General features: G+C 40.7%; 1 long non-coding RNA gene across 1 annotated transcript; it reads right to left on the reverse strand.

Annotated features, from left to right (window-relative positions):
• Positions 1 to 11,610: 11,610 nt before the first annotated feature.
• LOC121401533 lies at positions 11,611 to 13,293 on the reverse strand. The gene is made up of 2 exons (XR_005966325.1): positions 13,205 to 13,293; positions 11,611 to 12,248 (listed from the first exon to the last, which is right to left on the reverse strand). It is a non-coding gene; the product is annotated as an uncharacterized LOC121401533 (long non-coding RNA).
• Between the last annotated feature and the right edge of the window lie 1,266 nt (positions 13,294 to 14,559).

The raw sequence follows: 14,559 nt of genomic DNA on the forward strand, positions 1-14,559 counted from the left end.
TGTTAGCAGCCTCAAGGTATAAATCTAAAAAAAAAATTAGTTATTTTTATCCTAAAAATCTATATTTTTTAGAGATTAAACAACTCGATCTTTAATAAATAACCAACTAAGTGTAAAAACTCATATTTGAATATGATAACTATGGCCCACTGTGTTTTGTACTCGCTATCCACTCTGGCTAGTGACTAAATTATGCAACACTTCTACAGCAAAAATGTACAATGCCCAGGCAGAGAGAAAAGAACAAAAAAAAAGGTGCAAACTATAATTTTTTTTACACTTTGTGTCTGGACTAATGCTCTAGAATGGACCTCAAAGACTTGCTCCTCCCAAGTGAGTACAGCATTGACAGGGTAGGCTGGGGCAGGTACTTTTGTATCCTGAGCAAACAGGTTCTGTTATTAGATCTAGTGTGTGTCTGCAATCTAAGTGCGAGATAGTGAGGGGGTTTGAGTAATCTTAGCAATTGTCTCTGTAATTATGACTTTTGACTTGTTCACTCTTTTACCTCATTTGGTTGGTTTTGGTTTGGATTTGCTAAATTTTTAGTATGAGCTCAGCAAAAAATTCTGCATTTCACTACTGGCTAATATGTTCACAAAACTGCCAAAAAAATTTACTGAGAAAAAATGGATTGACAAAGTAGTCAAAACATGTACTGCAAAAAAAGTTGCCATAGAAAAAGTCATTGCGAAAAAATACCCATTGACACCAATGTATTCTGCACTGGAAGAGTTGCCAGAAAAAGTCAATGCATAAAATTTGCCATAAAAAACATCATTGACTTCAAATTGTTATGCAAATTATCCGACATTTTTCTGAATTTTTCAGTGAAGAAGAAAGGGAGAGATTCGCTCATCATTAGTTATTATATTTGACTTCTGAAATCTGAAAAGTACCTATGAAAGCCACACATTTAATCATATATATAGAAAGGAAAAGTTGCTTAAAGGGAATCTGTCGTCATTTAAAAAAAATTTTTTTTTTTTTGCTTTTTTATAAAAAACACACATCCATAAACACTGTCTGGCAAATAAAATGTTAATCCACAAATCCATGCATAAGTTATTTTAGTTTGTATTTTGTCATGGGGGCTTCCATTTGTGCTCATTACACATTCATCCTGTGCTGCTCTAACAGCAGGCACAGCATTACCTGTGTGCTTGGAGGCAGCCACTCTGTAATGAAAAGCCAGGTCCCTGCACTACCACATGAGAATCTAGCCCCTCCCCTCTCTGCCCATGCCTGTGATGTTTGGAGGAGAGAGGTCACATGGTTTGCAGGGAAGCAATTACTTTCACTTTCCTACGTTCTGCTCTACAGCTGCACTAGCAGCCCCTCCTCCCACAGACACTATCAAAGCTCCTCCCCTTCTGTAAGTTTGTTCTCTGCTTTCCTTTGGAGGAGGGAACTTTCTCTCCTTGCTGCCTTCCTAGTTAGTTTTACTGGTTACTAGATGAGCTAAAGGAGCTGTGAGTTCCCTCTGCTAATATCCACCTCACACACACTGCGCTCCTCTCCTGCCTGCAATACTTCTTTTTTACTTAACTACTTACTGACTCCTTTCTCCTGAGCTATTTTAACCCTTCCTAGACTTCCTCCTAAGTTTTCCTGGTTTTCAAGTATGTCCTCCTTATTTTATCCTTTTTTCTATTCCCTGTCATCAGTCCTGGGAGTGGACTCCTGTGTTTCTGCCATTCATTTTTGTGGAAACAAATATAATAAACTATCTATAGAAAATATTTTTTCCAATGCCCAAAATGAATTGTGTGTGTGTATGTATATATATTTATTTTTGAAACGTAAGTGGGGGCAGTGATCACAGGACTATCTCATTTCAGTCCTTCTGAACTGGTGTCAGTGGGAGCTTATCTTGATTCCTGCCTATTGTTCAATTGACAGGCTCAGCAGACAAGGCTCTATTTACATTACAGCAGCTTGTAGGAGGGAGGGGTAATGACATCACTCCAACTTGCAGCGCAGCAGTAAAGTGTGACTGAAGTTTATCAGAGCACAAGTCACATGACCTGAGGGCAGCTGGGAAATGTCAAAATGTCTAGCCCCATAGCAAATTTTAAAATTAGATATAAAAAAATCCATTTCTTGTTTTGAAAAACGGATTTCAATGCAGGATTCTGCTGTAGTAGCACTATTAACTGATACATTTTGTAAAAAACATGTTTATCCACAACAGTATCCCTTTAACTGTTCTTTCCTTGAAGACATTTCACCAGTCACCCAATTGACTTTCTCAATTCAGAACATTTTAACATCTTACATAATTGTAGTTAAAACTGCAAACAAGACTCAAACCTTTTCCCACCATCCATCAACAAGAGTTGAAACAGAGATCATTCATTTATCGTTATCAAATGAATGTCATCAATAAATATGACATTTAAGTAAACATTTGAGTATACATTTTAATGTCTAATAATAATGTATTATTCTTACAGTATAAAACACGAAAGAAACATATTGTTTCTACACAAATTTGTTTCATAATTACTTCTGGTTTGATCAATATTGTGTAACATTTTGTCAGACATACACAGCCTAATTCCATTTGAATGAATGCTTTTGTCCACCTTCTCTATCCCACCAATCCTGAGGGCATCACATATGGGACTTGAGGTCCCTCTGCTTTTTAGAGAATATATGTTCTGCCCACCATGTTTCCTCCAGCTTACAGCAAACAGAAGGATAATTCTCAGTCAGTTCAGTAAATGAAATTTACTGATGGAGACCAAGGGTGGAAACATTGTTTTTGCAATAAAATATTTCTGGTGTACACAGTAGTACACAGTAGTAAAAGACAAAGAGTTGGAACAGCAGTAGGTGTGAAGGTGGAAAGTAAGAAAATATCAATAGCAAACAAGAGGTTCAAGATTTAAGAAGCGTTGTTTCCAAGTAAATGTGGTTTGATGTTAATTTCAGGTTTAAATAAAATTATATAACATTTTGGGAGAAATATGCAGCCTAAAAGTCCAGCACTTGTGATCCAAACACTGCAGAAGAGCAGCATTCTGAAAGTGATGTACTTGGCCTCATTAAAACTGTCCGGTAATGTCCGAGCTAAAAATGCTAAAACAAAACTAACAGCTGCCAGAAGCCCCATATACCCAATAACTGAGTAAAAGCCAATAGCTGAGCCCTCATTGCACTGAATGATGATGGTTCCAGGGTAAGTGTGAAGGTCCAGTTCCTGAAAGGGAGGAGAAATGGTCAACCAAGTCATGCAGATTATTATTTGAATGGATGAGCAGAACAAGACTACAGAATTGGACAGTTTGACTCCCACCCATTTTCTCCATGAGCTCCCTGGCTTGGTGGCTTTGAAAGCAACACAAATCATGATAGTCTTGGCCAGGAGAGAAGAGACAGCTATGGAGAAGGTGATTCCAAATGTGATGATGCGCAGCATGCAGGTTATATCCACAGGGCGACCGAGGAACAGAAACACACTGAGGAAGCTCAGCTTGATGGAGACAAGGAGGAGGATGCTCAGGCTCCTGTTGTTGGCCCTCACTATTGGGGTGTCCCAGTTTGTGATGAAAATTCCTATTATTATTACAGATATAGTACAAAAAAGAAGAGAGCTGGATAAATATAATAGGGAAGTCACTTCATTTGTGTAAGAGAGAAATTGTTCAGTTTTAACAATACACTGAATCCTCTCTTCATTGGGCCATTCCATGTCTGAGCAACTGGTGCAGTTCTCAGTGTCTGAAAATACACCAAATCATACGAACACTAAATATAAAATATAGCTGGTCAATACTAGCGATATGAGTTTAACAGAGACTAAAACCAAAAACCTTTTATACACTTTGCACTTTGCCTTCCATGCCAGCTACATTGACTTTGAATTTTCCTTTCTCTTTCAGAGCATAGAGATAAAAGGCCACCTATATTCCCATATTCTGCAATACTGTAATGATGAGGAATCGGTGGGGCCAACATAGATGGTTTCTGAGCCAAAAAACTGATACTCCCTAAATATTAAATGGGGTGGTCACCTCTAAATTTACATAGTTACATAGTTACATCGTTAAATTGGGTTGAAAAAAGACAAAATCCATCAAGTTCAACCCCTCCAAATGAAAACCCAGCATCCATACACACACCCCTCCCTACTTCTATTCTATATACCCATATCTATACTAACTATAGAGCTTAGTATCACAATAGCCTTTGATATTATGTCTGTCCAAAAAATCATCCAAGCCATTCTTAAAGGCATTAACTGAATCAGCATCCCAACATCACCTGGCAGTGCATTCCCCAACCTCACTGTTCTGACTGTGATGAACCCCCTACGTTGCTTTAAATGAAACTTCTTTTCTTCTAGTCTGAAGGGGAGGCCTCTGGTACGGTGATCTCTTTATGGGTAAAAAGGTCCCCTGCTATTTGTCTATAATGTCCTCTTATGTACTTGTGTAAGAAATTGCAATCTTGATTTTGTTATTTACTATGAAAGCTGTTGTTCAGGGAACTTACCTGAAGCCCTGATTATCATAACAAAGGTTTTCCTGTGACTACTAAGGTCTATGTCTGCTGTGGGGACCATAAAACTGATTGTGTATGCGAGTAAACTTGCTCAACAGGATGTAGGCAAGTTGGGGGTTTATCACAGCTTCTTGGCAGTTGGGAGGGTTTCTGTGGGGGCAGGTGAGAACCCAGGATAAAAGAATGCTGGACAAATGTGAAAGGGGCTGGGCAGCTGAGAGGGGGCAGCTAGAGAGCTGGAGAAGCCAGAGGAGCCTGGGACAAGACATGTGAGGAATAAAGACCAGAGGGGAAGGCAGAGATGAAGCCGAACTCTATTCCCCTGCTTTTTTGGTAACAACTATGTAGACTTGTGTAATGTGTAACTGTAAATATTGTAATTTTTGTTTAGTCTAAGTGTAATCATTTATGTAGAACAATCAATTGATTATTTTACAATACATCACTTTACTATACGCTCATTGGTGTGGATTCATTGTCTGCTTGCTCAAAAGAACCAGAAACCCTAGTAAGTGGGTTGAGGTATATTATTAATATTGATATAATATTATTAATATTGATATAATATATATAGAAACTTATACTTGTAAAGTCTAATTATGTCCCCTCGCAAGCACCTTTTTTTCCAGAGAAAACAACCCCAACCTTGTCAGTCTCCCCTCATAATCTAACTCTTCCCTCCCTCTAACCAGTTTAGTTGCACTTAGTCTCTGCACTCTCTCCAGCTCATTTATATCCCACTTAAGATCTGGAGTCCAAAACTGAACTGCATACTCCAGATGAGGCCTCACCAGGGACCTATAAAGAGGCATAATTATGTTTTCATCCCTTGAGTTAATGCCCTTTTTTATACAAGAACTTTATTTGCTTTAGTAGCCACAGAATGACACTGCCCAGAATTAGACAACTTGTTATCTAGAAAGACCCCAAGATCCTTCTCATTTAAGGAAACTCCCAACACACTGCCATTTAGTGTTTAACTTGCATTTATATTATTTTTGCCAAAGTGCATAACCTGCATTTATCAACATTGAACCTCATTTTCCATTTATAGAATGACTAATTTGAAGCAATTACCGTATATACTCGAGTATAAGCCGATCCAAGTATAAGCCGAGGTACCTAATTTTACCTACGAAAACTGGGAAAACTTATTGACTCTAGTATAAGCCTAGACACAACTACAGCCCTGTCTCCCAGCAGCGCACCTTCCGCCAAAGAGACTCCCCCAGCGATCGACCGGACTTCTTTGCAAAGTTGATGGTGACAGAGAATTGTGCAGAGAGTGCTGTGTGTCATAAAACCATCACTGATCTTTCGTATAACCAACAGATGGCGCTGTGTGATATTGCAGTTACTGTTATTCTTTGATATAACCAACAGATGGTGCTGTGTGATATTGCAGTCACTGTTATTTTTTGATATACCCAACAGAGGGCACTGTGTGATATTGCAGTCACTGTTATTCTTTCATATAACCAACAGATGGTGCTGTGTGATATTGCAGTCACTGTTATTCTTTGATACAACCAACAGATGGCACTGTGTGATATTGCAGTCACTGTTATTCTTTGATACAACCAACAGATGGCGCTGTGTGATATTGCAGTCACTGTTATTCTTTGATACAACCAACAGATGGCGCTGTGTGATATTGCAGTTACTGTTATTCTTTGATATAACCAACAGATGGTGCTGTGTGATATTGCAGTCACTGTTATTTTTTGATATACCCAACAGAGGGCACTGTGTGATATTGCAGTCACTGTTATTCTTTCATATAACCAACAGATGGAGCTGTGTGATATTGCAGTCACTGTTATTCTTTGATACAACCAACAGATGGCGCTGTGTGATATTGCAGTCACTGTTATTCTTTGATACAACCAACAGATGGCGCTGTGTGATATTGCAGTCACTGTTATTCTTTGATACAACCAACAGATGGCGCTGTGTGATATTGCAGTCACTGTTATTCTTTGATATAACCAACAGATGGCGCTGTGTGATATTGCAGTCACTGTTATTCTTTGATACAACCAACAGATGGCGCTGTGTGATATTGCAGTCACTGTTATTCTTTGATACAACCAACAGATGGCGCTGTGTGATATTGCAGTCACTGTTATTCTTTGATATAACCAACAGAGGGCGCACTGTTATTCTTTCATAAAACCAACAGAGGGCATTGTGGGATACTGCAGTCTCTCCCCAAGTGAACTGTTGGTATAGGAATGATTAAAAGTGACTGCAATATCGGCTACTGCCCGCTGACCCGAGTATAAGCCGAGGTAGACTTTTTCAGCACATTTTGGATGCTGAAAAACTCGGCTTATACTCGAGTATATACGGTATTCAATTTGTCTTCGATATTTACTTTTAATAGTTTTTATTATTTACATTTTACCTATTACTCAACTTTCTATTTTGGGTTCTCCTGTTCATATTACAGTCACTTATTCAAATCAATGCATGGTTGCTAAGGGAATTTGGACTGAAATTTGCTTACATAGTAACATAGTAAGTAAGGTTGAAAAAAGACACGTCCATCGAGTTCAACCTTTTTTTTTATTAACTACCTATCTGCCAGTTGATCCAGAGGAAGGCAAAAAAAAAACCCATCTGAAGTCTCTCCAATTTGCCTCAGAGGGGGAAAAATTCCTTCCTGACTCCAAAATGGCAATGGGACCAGTCCCTGGATCAACTTGGACTATGAGCTATTTCCCATAACCCTGTATTCCCTCACTTGCTAAAAAGCCATCCAACCCCTTCTTAAAGCTATTTAATGTATCAGCCTGTACAACTGATTCAGGGAGACAATTCCACATCTTCACAGCTCTCACTGTAAAAAACCCCTTCCGAATATTTAGCTGGAACCTCTTTTCTTCTAATCGGAATGGGTGACCTTGTGTCAGCTGGAAAGACCTACTGGTAAATAAAGCATTAGAGAGATTATTATATGATCTCCTTATATATTTATACATAGTCATCATATAACCCCTTAAGCGCCTCTTCTCCAGCGTGAACATCCCCAATTTGGCCAGTCTTTCCTCATAGCTAAGATTTTCCCTTTACCAGCTTAGTTGCCCTTCTCTTTACCCTCTCTAATACAATAATCACTGAGACCTGGTGGGATGAAACATGTGACTGGATTGTGATTTTAAATGGTTACACCCTTTTTAGGAGGGACAGAGTGATTAAAAAGGGTGGAGGAGTGTGTTTGTATGTAAAGCCTGAATTAAAGCCATGCGCTAAAGAAATAACAATAGCTGCCACTGGTGAGGGTGTAGAATCCCTCTGGGTAGAGATTTTGACTGGGCAAAAGGTAACAAAAAGAATTATCATTGGTGTATGCTATAAACCACCTGGTATAAGTGTCGAGTATGAAGCCCAGCTACTCTTGCAGATACAAGCGGCTTCACAGCTGGGTCAAGTTGTTGCTATGGGTGACTTCAATTATCCAGACATTGACTGGGGTAATGGGGTTGCTAAGACAGAAAAAGCAAGTAGGTTTGTAAATATGCTGAATGACAACTTTTTATTCCAGCTCGTTCAAGAACCTACTAGGAATAACTCTCTTTTGTACCTGTAATAACTAACAATACTGAACTCATCTCTAACATTTGTGTGGGTGAGGGGCATTTAGGGAATAGTGATCATAACATGGTCTCCTTTGAGATTCTGTTGCAGAAGCAATTCTATAAGGGAGGAACTAAAACACTACATTTCAGACGTGCAAACTGTGACAGTATAAGGGCATCTCTGCAACATATTAAGTGGGAAATGCTTTTCACTGGGTTAAACACAGAACAAAAATGGGAAGTCTTTAAAATGCTGCTTAATAAATATACTTGTCAGTATATTCCACTTGTAAGCAAGGAACGTCGTTGCAAAGCAAACCTTTTTGCTTCAATAGAAGAATTGGTGTTGAGGTGGGTAAGAAAAGACCTGCTTTTAAGGCTTTCAAGTTAGCTGGTACAGTCGAAACATTTATAAGGTACAAGGAGGCCAATAAATCATGCAAAGAAGCTATAAGGCAAACTAAAATTGATATAGAAAAGGATATTGCAGCAAGCAGTAAAAAAAAAAATCCAAATTTTTTTTTGTAAATATGTTAATAGTAAAAAAATGAAGCAGGAAGGGATGGGACCTTTACTATCAGAGGGGGGTCAGCTGGTTGATGAAAACAAAATAAAAGCGCAGATTCTGAACTCATATTTTTCATCTGTCTACACAAATGAGGAACCAGTAAGTGAAGTTTTCCTTCTTAACAGTCCCAATTCTAGTAATACAACTAATGATGCATGGTTCACACATGAAGACATTCAAAAGAGACTAGAACATGTTAAGATTAACAAAGGTCCAGGCAGGGCCGGACTGGGAGTAAAAAGCAGCCCGGGCAAAAAAAACTAAGCAGCCCACATGTAAACGTGTGATGATCTTGTACACACATACAAATATGTGCATATAGAGCTGGTTTCTCACTTAAGTGTAATTAATGTAAAATATGTAAAAGATGCTGCAGCCTTGTGCCTTTATATGGTCACAGAACAACCCCTCAGTGACTTATAATATCCTTATCATTTACAGTAGGGGGTACATTATCCCTTATAATACATGAGTGATACTCAGAGTTCCCTGTATAACTCAGCCTGCAGCCTTGTGCCTTTATATGGTCACAGAACAACCCCTCAGTAACTTCTAATATCCTTATCATTTACAGTAGGGGGTACATTATCCCTTATAATACATAAGTGATACTCAGAGTTCCCTGTATAACTCAGCCTGCAGCCTTGTGCCTTTATATGGTCACAGAACCCCTCAGTGACTTCTAATATCCTTATCATTTACAGTAGGGGGTACATTATCCCTTATAATACATGAGTGATACTCAGAGTTCCCTGTATAACTCAGTCTGCAGCCTTGTGCCTTTATATGGTCACAGAACAACCCCTCAGTGACTTCTAATATCCTTATCATTTACAGTAGGGGGTACATTATCCCTTATAATACATGAGTGATACTCAGAGTTCCCTGTATAACTCAGCCTGCAGCCTTGTGCCTTTATATGGTCACAGAACATCCCCTCAGTGACTTCTAATATCCTTATCATTTACAGTAGGGGGTACATTATCCCTTATAATACATAAGTGATACTCAGAGTTCCCTGTATAACTCAGCCTGCAGCCTTGTGTCTTTATATGGTCACAGAACAACCCCTCAGTGACTTCTAATATCCTTATCATTTACAGTAGGGGGTACATTATCCCTTATAATACATGAGTGATACTCAGAGTTCCCTGTATAACTCAGCCTGCAGCCTTGTGTCTTTATATGGTCACAGAACAACCCCTCAGTGACTTCTAATATCCTTATCATTTACAGTAGGGGGTACATTATCCCTTATAATACATGAGTGATACTCAGAGTTCCCTGTATAACTCAGCCTGCAGCCTTGTGCCTTTATATGGTCACAGAACAACCCCTCAGTGACTTCTAATATCCTTATCATTTACAGTAGGGGGTACATTATCCCTTATAATACATGAGTGATACTCAGAGTTCCCTGTATAACTCAGCCTGCAGCCTTGTGCCTTTATATGGTCACAGAACAACCCCTCAGTGACTTATAATATCCTTATCATTTACAGTAGGGGGTACATTATCCCTTATAATACATGAGTGATACTCAGAGTTCCCTGTATAACTCAGCCTGCAGCCTTGTGCCTTTATATGGTCACAGAACAACCCCTCAGTGACTTATAATATCCTTATCATTTACAGTAGGGGGTACATTATCCCTTATAATACATGAGTGATACTCAGAGTTCCCTGTATAACTCAGCCTGCAGCCTTGTGCCTTTATATGGTCACAGAACAACCCCTCAGTAACTTCTAATATCCTTATCATTTACAGTAGGGGGTACATTATCCCTTATAATACATAAGTGATACTCAGAGTTCCCTGTATAACTCAGCCTGCAGCCTTGTGCCTTTATATGGTCACAGAACCCCTCAGTGACTTCTAATATCCTTATCATTTACAGTAGGGGGTACATTATCCCTTATAATACATGAGTGATACTCAGAGTTCCCTGTATAACTCAGTCTGCAGCCTTGTGCCTTTATATGGTCACAGAACATCCCCTCAGTGACTTCTAATATCCTTATCATTTACAGTAGGGGGTACATTATCCCTTATAATACATAAGTGATACTCAGAGTTCCCTGTATAACTCAGCCTGCAGCCTTGTGTCTTTATATGGTCACAGAACAACCCCTCAGTGACTTCTAATATCCTTATCATTTACAGTAGGGGGTACATTATCCCTTATAATACATGAGTGATACTCAGAGTTCCCTGTATAACTCAGCCTGCAGCCTTGTGCCTTTATATGGTCACAGAACAACCCCTCAGTGACTTCTAATATCCTTATATTACAGTAAAGCAACATTAGCACTATAGTGTAATTTTTAATTAATGGAATTAAATTAAATGTCTCAAGACCCGCCTCACAAAACACAAAAATGAGACTTTATCCAGGAGGAGCCATTATTTCCATTGCTATTAAAGGGGTGGTTCACCTTTAAGGTAACTTTCATTATGTTATAGAATGACTAATGCTAAGCAACTTTTTCAATTGTTTTTCATTATTTTTTTTTTAATAAATTTATAGTTATTTGTCTTTTTCTTCTGATTCTTTAGTTTTCAAATGGGTGTCGCTGACCCCTTCTAAAAAAACAAATACTCTGTAAGGCTACAAATGTATTGTTATTGCTACTTTTTATTGCTGATCCTTCTATTCAGACTCTCTCCTATTCATATTCCAGTCTCTTATTCAAATCAATGCATGGTTGCTAGGGGAATCTGGACCCTAGTTACCAGATTGCTTAAAATGCAAATTGAAGAGCTGCTGAACAAAAAGCTAAATAACTCAAAAACCACAAATAATAAAAAATGAAAACCAATTGGAAATTGCTTTGAATATCACTTTCTACAGCATACAAAGTTATCACAAAGGTGAACAACCCCTTTAAAGGTGTTGATATGCTATTATAAACTCTGCATGCAAATGCATATTTGTGCGTATTTGCTTCTCACTCATTGTACCTCATTAGGAGATTTGCCACTTGTCCTACCCATAACTTCACCTCAGATGGGCCCCAGGACAGTCTCAGTTAATATGGGACTCGGTAAAGACCCTGTAATTGTCAGTAAGAGTAAGTAAGTTATGGGAAAGTCTAGCAGAGAAAACTGCAGGCTTCTGTCAGGGCCTTTCTCCTTGGCCTTTTCACCTCCAGTAACTCTCCCCGAACTCAGTGTGGCACATTCCACCCCAGCTGACTCTCATGTGCCCAGGGGAACATCATGCCATAATCCCTCACCCAGGCCCCACATAGCTTGTTGCTCACCCTCCATCCTGGCTGTTGCTTCTGCTTTAGGGAGTTACTTGGCTTGTGTCTTGGGTGAAGGGGACAGTCCCCGGTAGGATCAGCCGGAAAGAGGGCCTTGCTGTGCAGTCAGTAAAAGCCTGAGCTAAGCAGCATGTTACCCCTACCTCCAAGCGGCATGTGCATAGAGTGCCAGGGGCCATGAGGAACAATTTGATGGGATAGGAGGCAACAGGAGTGGGGCAGGCAGCAGACAGTGTGGTACATTATATATATAATGAGTGAAGCCACATGTATGTGCTCCATTCTGGCTTTTGGAAACCAAGAAGCTCGACACTCTGTCAGCTCTGGAAGAAAGGTGGGGTAGGGTTACATGAAAATCTTTTAATATATTCAATATAAAGATACAGTGAACACAGTATAGTACATTAAATAAATAACGGTTAGCATGGAATTTACAAAATTGTGTCTTCATAAATAAGAAACCATATTAAATTTTTTTAAATAGAACAGATTCTCTCTTAAAGTCCCCAGGGGGAGTGGGCCAGGCAGCACACAGTGGGGTACATTATATATAATAAGTGAAGCCCCAGTTTTCCTGCGCACTGTTTGTATCTTGGGCTGAGCTAGAAGATTATAGGTGTCGTGTGAGCCGCTAGAAGGGCACTGAGCAGTGGTGTAAAGAAGCCACCTGGTGACTCTGCAATGCGGAGGTGGTCTTGGGCATTGGACTGGCCTGCTCCCCCTTCAGGACTGGCCTGCCCCCCCTACAGGACTGGACTGCCCCCCCTTCAGGACTGGACTGCCCCCCCTACAGGACTGGACTGCCCCCCCTTCAGGACTGGCCTGCTACCCCTTCAGGACTGGCCTGCCCCCCTAAAGACTGGATTGCCCCCCTACAGGACTGACCTGCTCCCCCTTCAGGACCGGACTGCCCCCCCTAAAGGACCGGACTGCCCCCCTACAGGACTGGACTGCCCCCCCCCCCCTACAGGACTGGACTGCTCCCCTTCAGGACTGGACTGCCCCCCCTACAGGACTGGACTGCTCCCCTTCAGGACTGGACTGCCCCCCCTACAGGACTGGACTGCCCCCTTACAAGACTGGCCTGCTCCCCTTTAGGACTGGACTGCCCCCCCCCCTTACAGGACTGGCCTGCTCCCCTTTAGGACTGGACTGCCCCCCCCTTACAGGACTGGACTGCCCCCCCTAAAGGACCAGACTGCCCCCCTACAGGACCGGACTGCCCCCCCTTCAGGACCGGACTGGACTGCCCCCACCCCAATGCAGGGCCCTTGATTACCTCACTGTGTACAACAGACAGTGTACTCCATGAGCTGGGACATTCACACAGCAGGAGGCAGCAGCAGCAGCAGCAGCAGCAGCAGCGCGAGAGCCGAGGAGAGGAGTGGGAGGGGCAGAGCCAGGATGGGAGATAGGACGGAGGAGCGGTCCTAGAGCCCATCGGATTTACTGAAAAAACTTCACCACTTATTTCAGGTGAGAAGCGGCCCACTAAAACAAAATATCGAGCGGCCCCACGGGCAAATGCCCGAAGAGGCAGATTGCCAGTCCGGGCCTGGGTCCAGGGCCAGATGGTATTCATCCCAGGATACTTAGCGAGCCTAGCTCTGTGATTGACAAACCTCTTTACTTAATTTTTCAGGATTCATTGAGATCTGGCATAGTGCCGAGAGACTGGCGAATTGCTAATGTGGTGCCTCTATTCAAAAAAGGTTCCCGTTCTCAGCCTCAAAACTATAGGCCAGTTAGTCTGACGTCAGTGGTAGGAAAGCTTTTCGAAGGGTTATTAAACGATAAGATACTGGACTTCATAGCAAATCATAATACTATGAGTTTGTGCCAGCATGGTTTTATGCGTAATAGATCTTGCCAGACTAACTTATTTCTTTTTATGAGAAAGTAAGTAGAGACCTCGATTCTGGGATGGCAGTGGATGTGATTTACTTAGACTTTGCTAAAGCATTTGATACAGTGCCACACAAAAGTTACTGGTTAAATTAAGGAATGTTGGCCTGGAACATAGTATTTGTACCTGGATAGAGAACTGGCTAAAAGATAGACTACAAAGAGTGGTGGTAAATGGAACACTTTCTAATTGGACCAGTGTTGTTAGTGGAGTACCGCAGGGCTCTGTACTAGGTCCCTTGCTTTTCAACTTGTTTATTAATGACCTGGAGGTGGGCATTGAAAGTACTGTTTCTATTTTTGCAGATGAGACTAAATTGTGCAGAACTATAGGTTCCATGCAGGATGCTGCCACTTTTCAGAGTGATTTGTCTAAACTGGAAAACTGGGCAGCAAACTGTAAAATGAGGTTCAATGTTGATAAATGCAGGTTATGCACTTTGGCAAAAATAATATAAATGCAAGTTATACACTAAATGGCAGTGTGTTGGGAGTTTCCTTAAATGAGAAGGATCTAGGGGTCTTTGTAGATAAAACGTTGTCTAATTCTGGGCAGTGTCATTCTGTGGCTACTAAAGCAAATAAAGTTCTGTCTTGCATAAAAAAGGGCATTAACTCAAGGGATGAAAACATAATTATGCCTCTTTATAGGTCCCTGGAGAGAGTGCAGAGACTAAGTGCAACTAAACTGGTTAGAGGGACGGAAGACTTAAATTATGAGGGTAGACT

This window comes from Xenopus laevis, chromosome 1L, assembly GCF_017654675.1.
Source record: "Xenopus laevis strain J_2021 chromosome 1L, Xenopus_laevis_v10.1, whole genome shotgun sequence".
Classification (NCBI taxonomy): Eukaryota; Metazoa; Chordata; class Amphibia; order Anura; family Pipidae; genus Xenopus; species Xenopus laevis.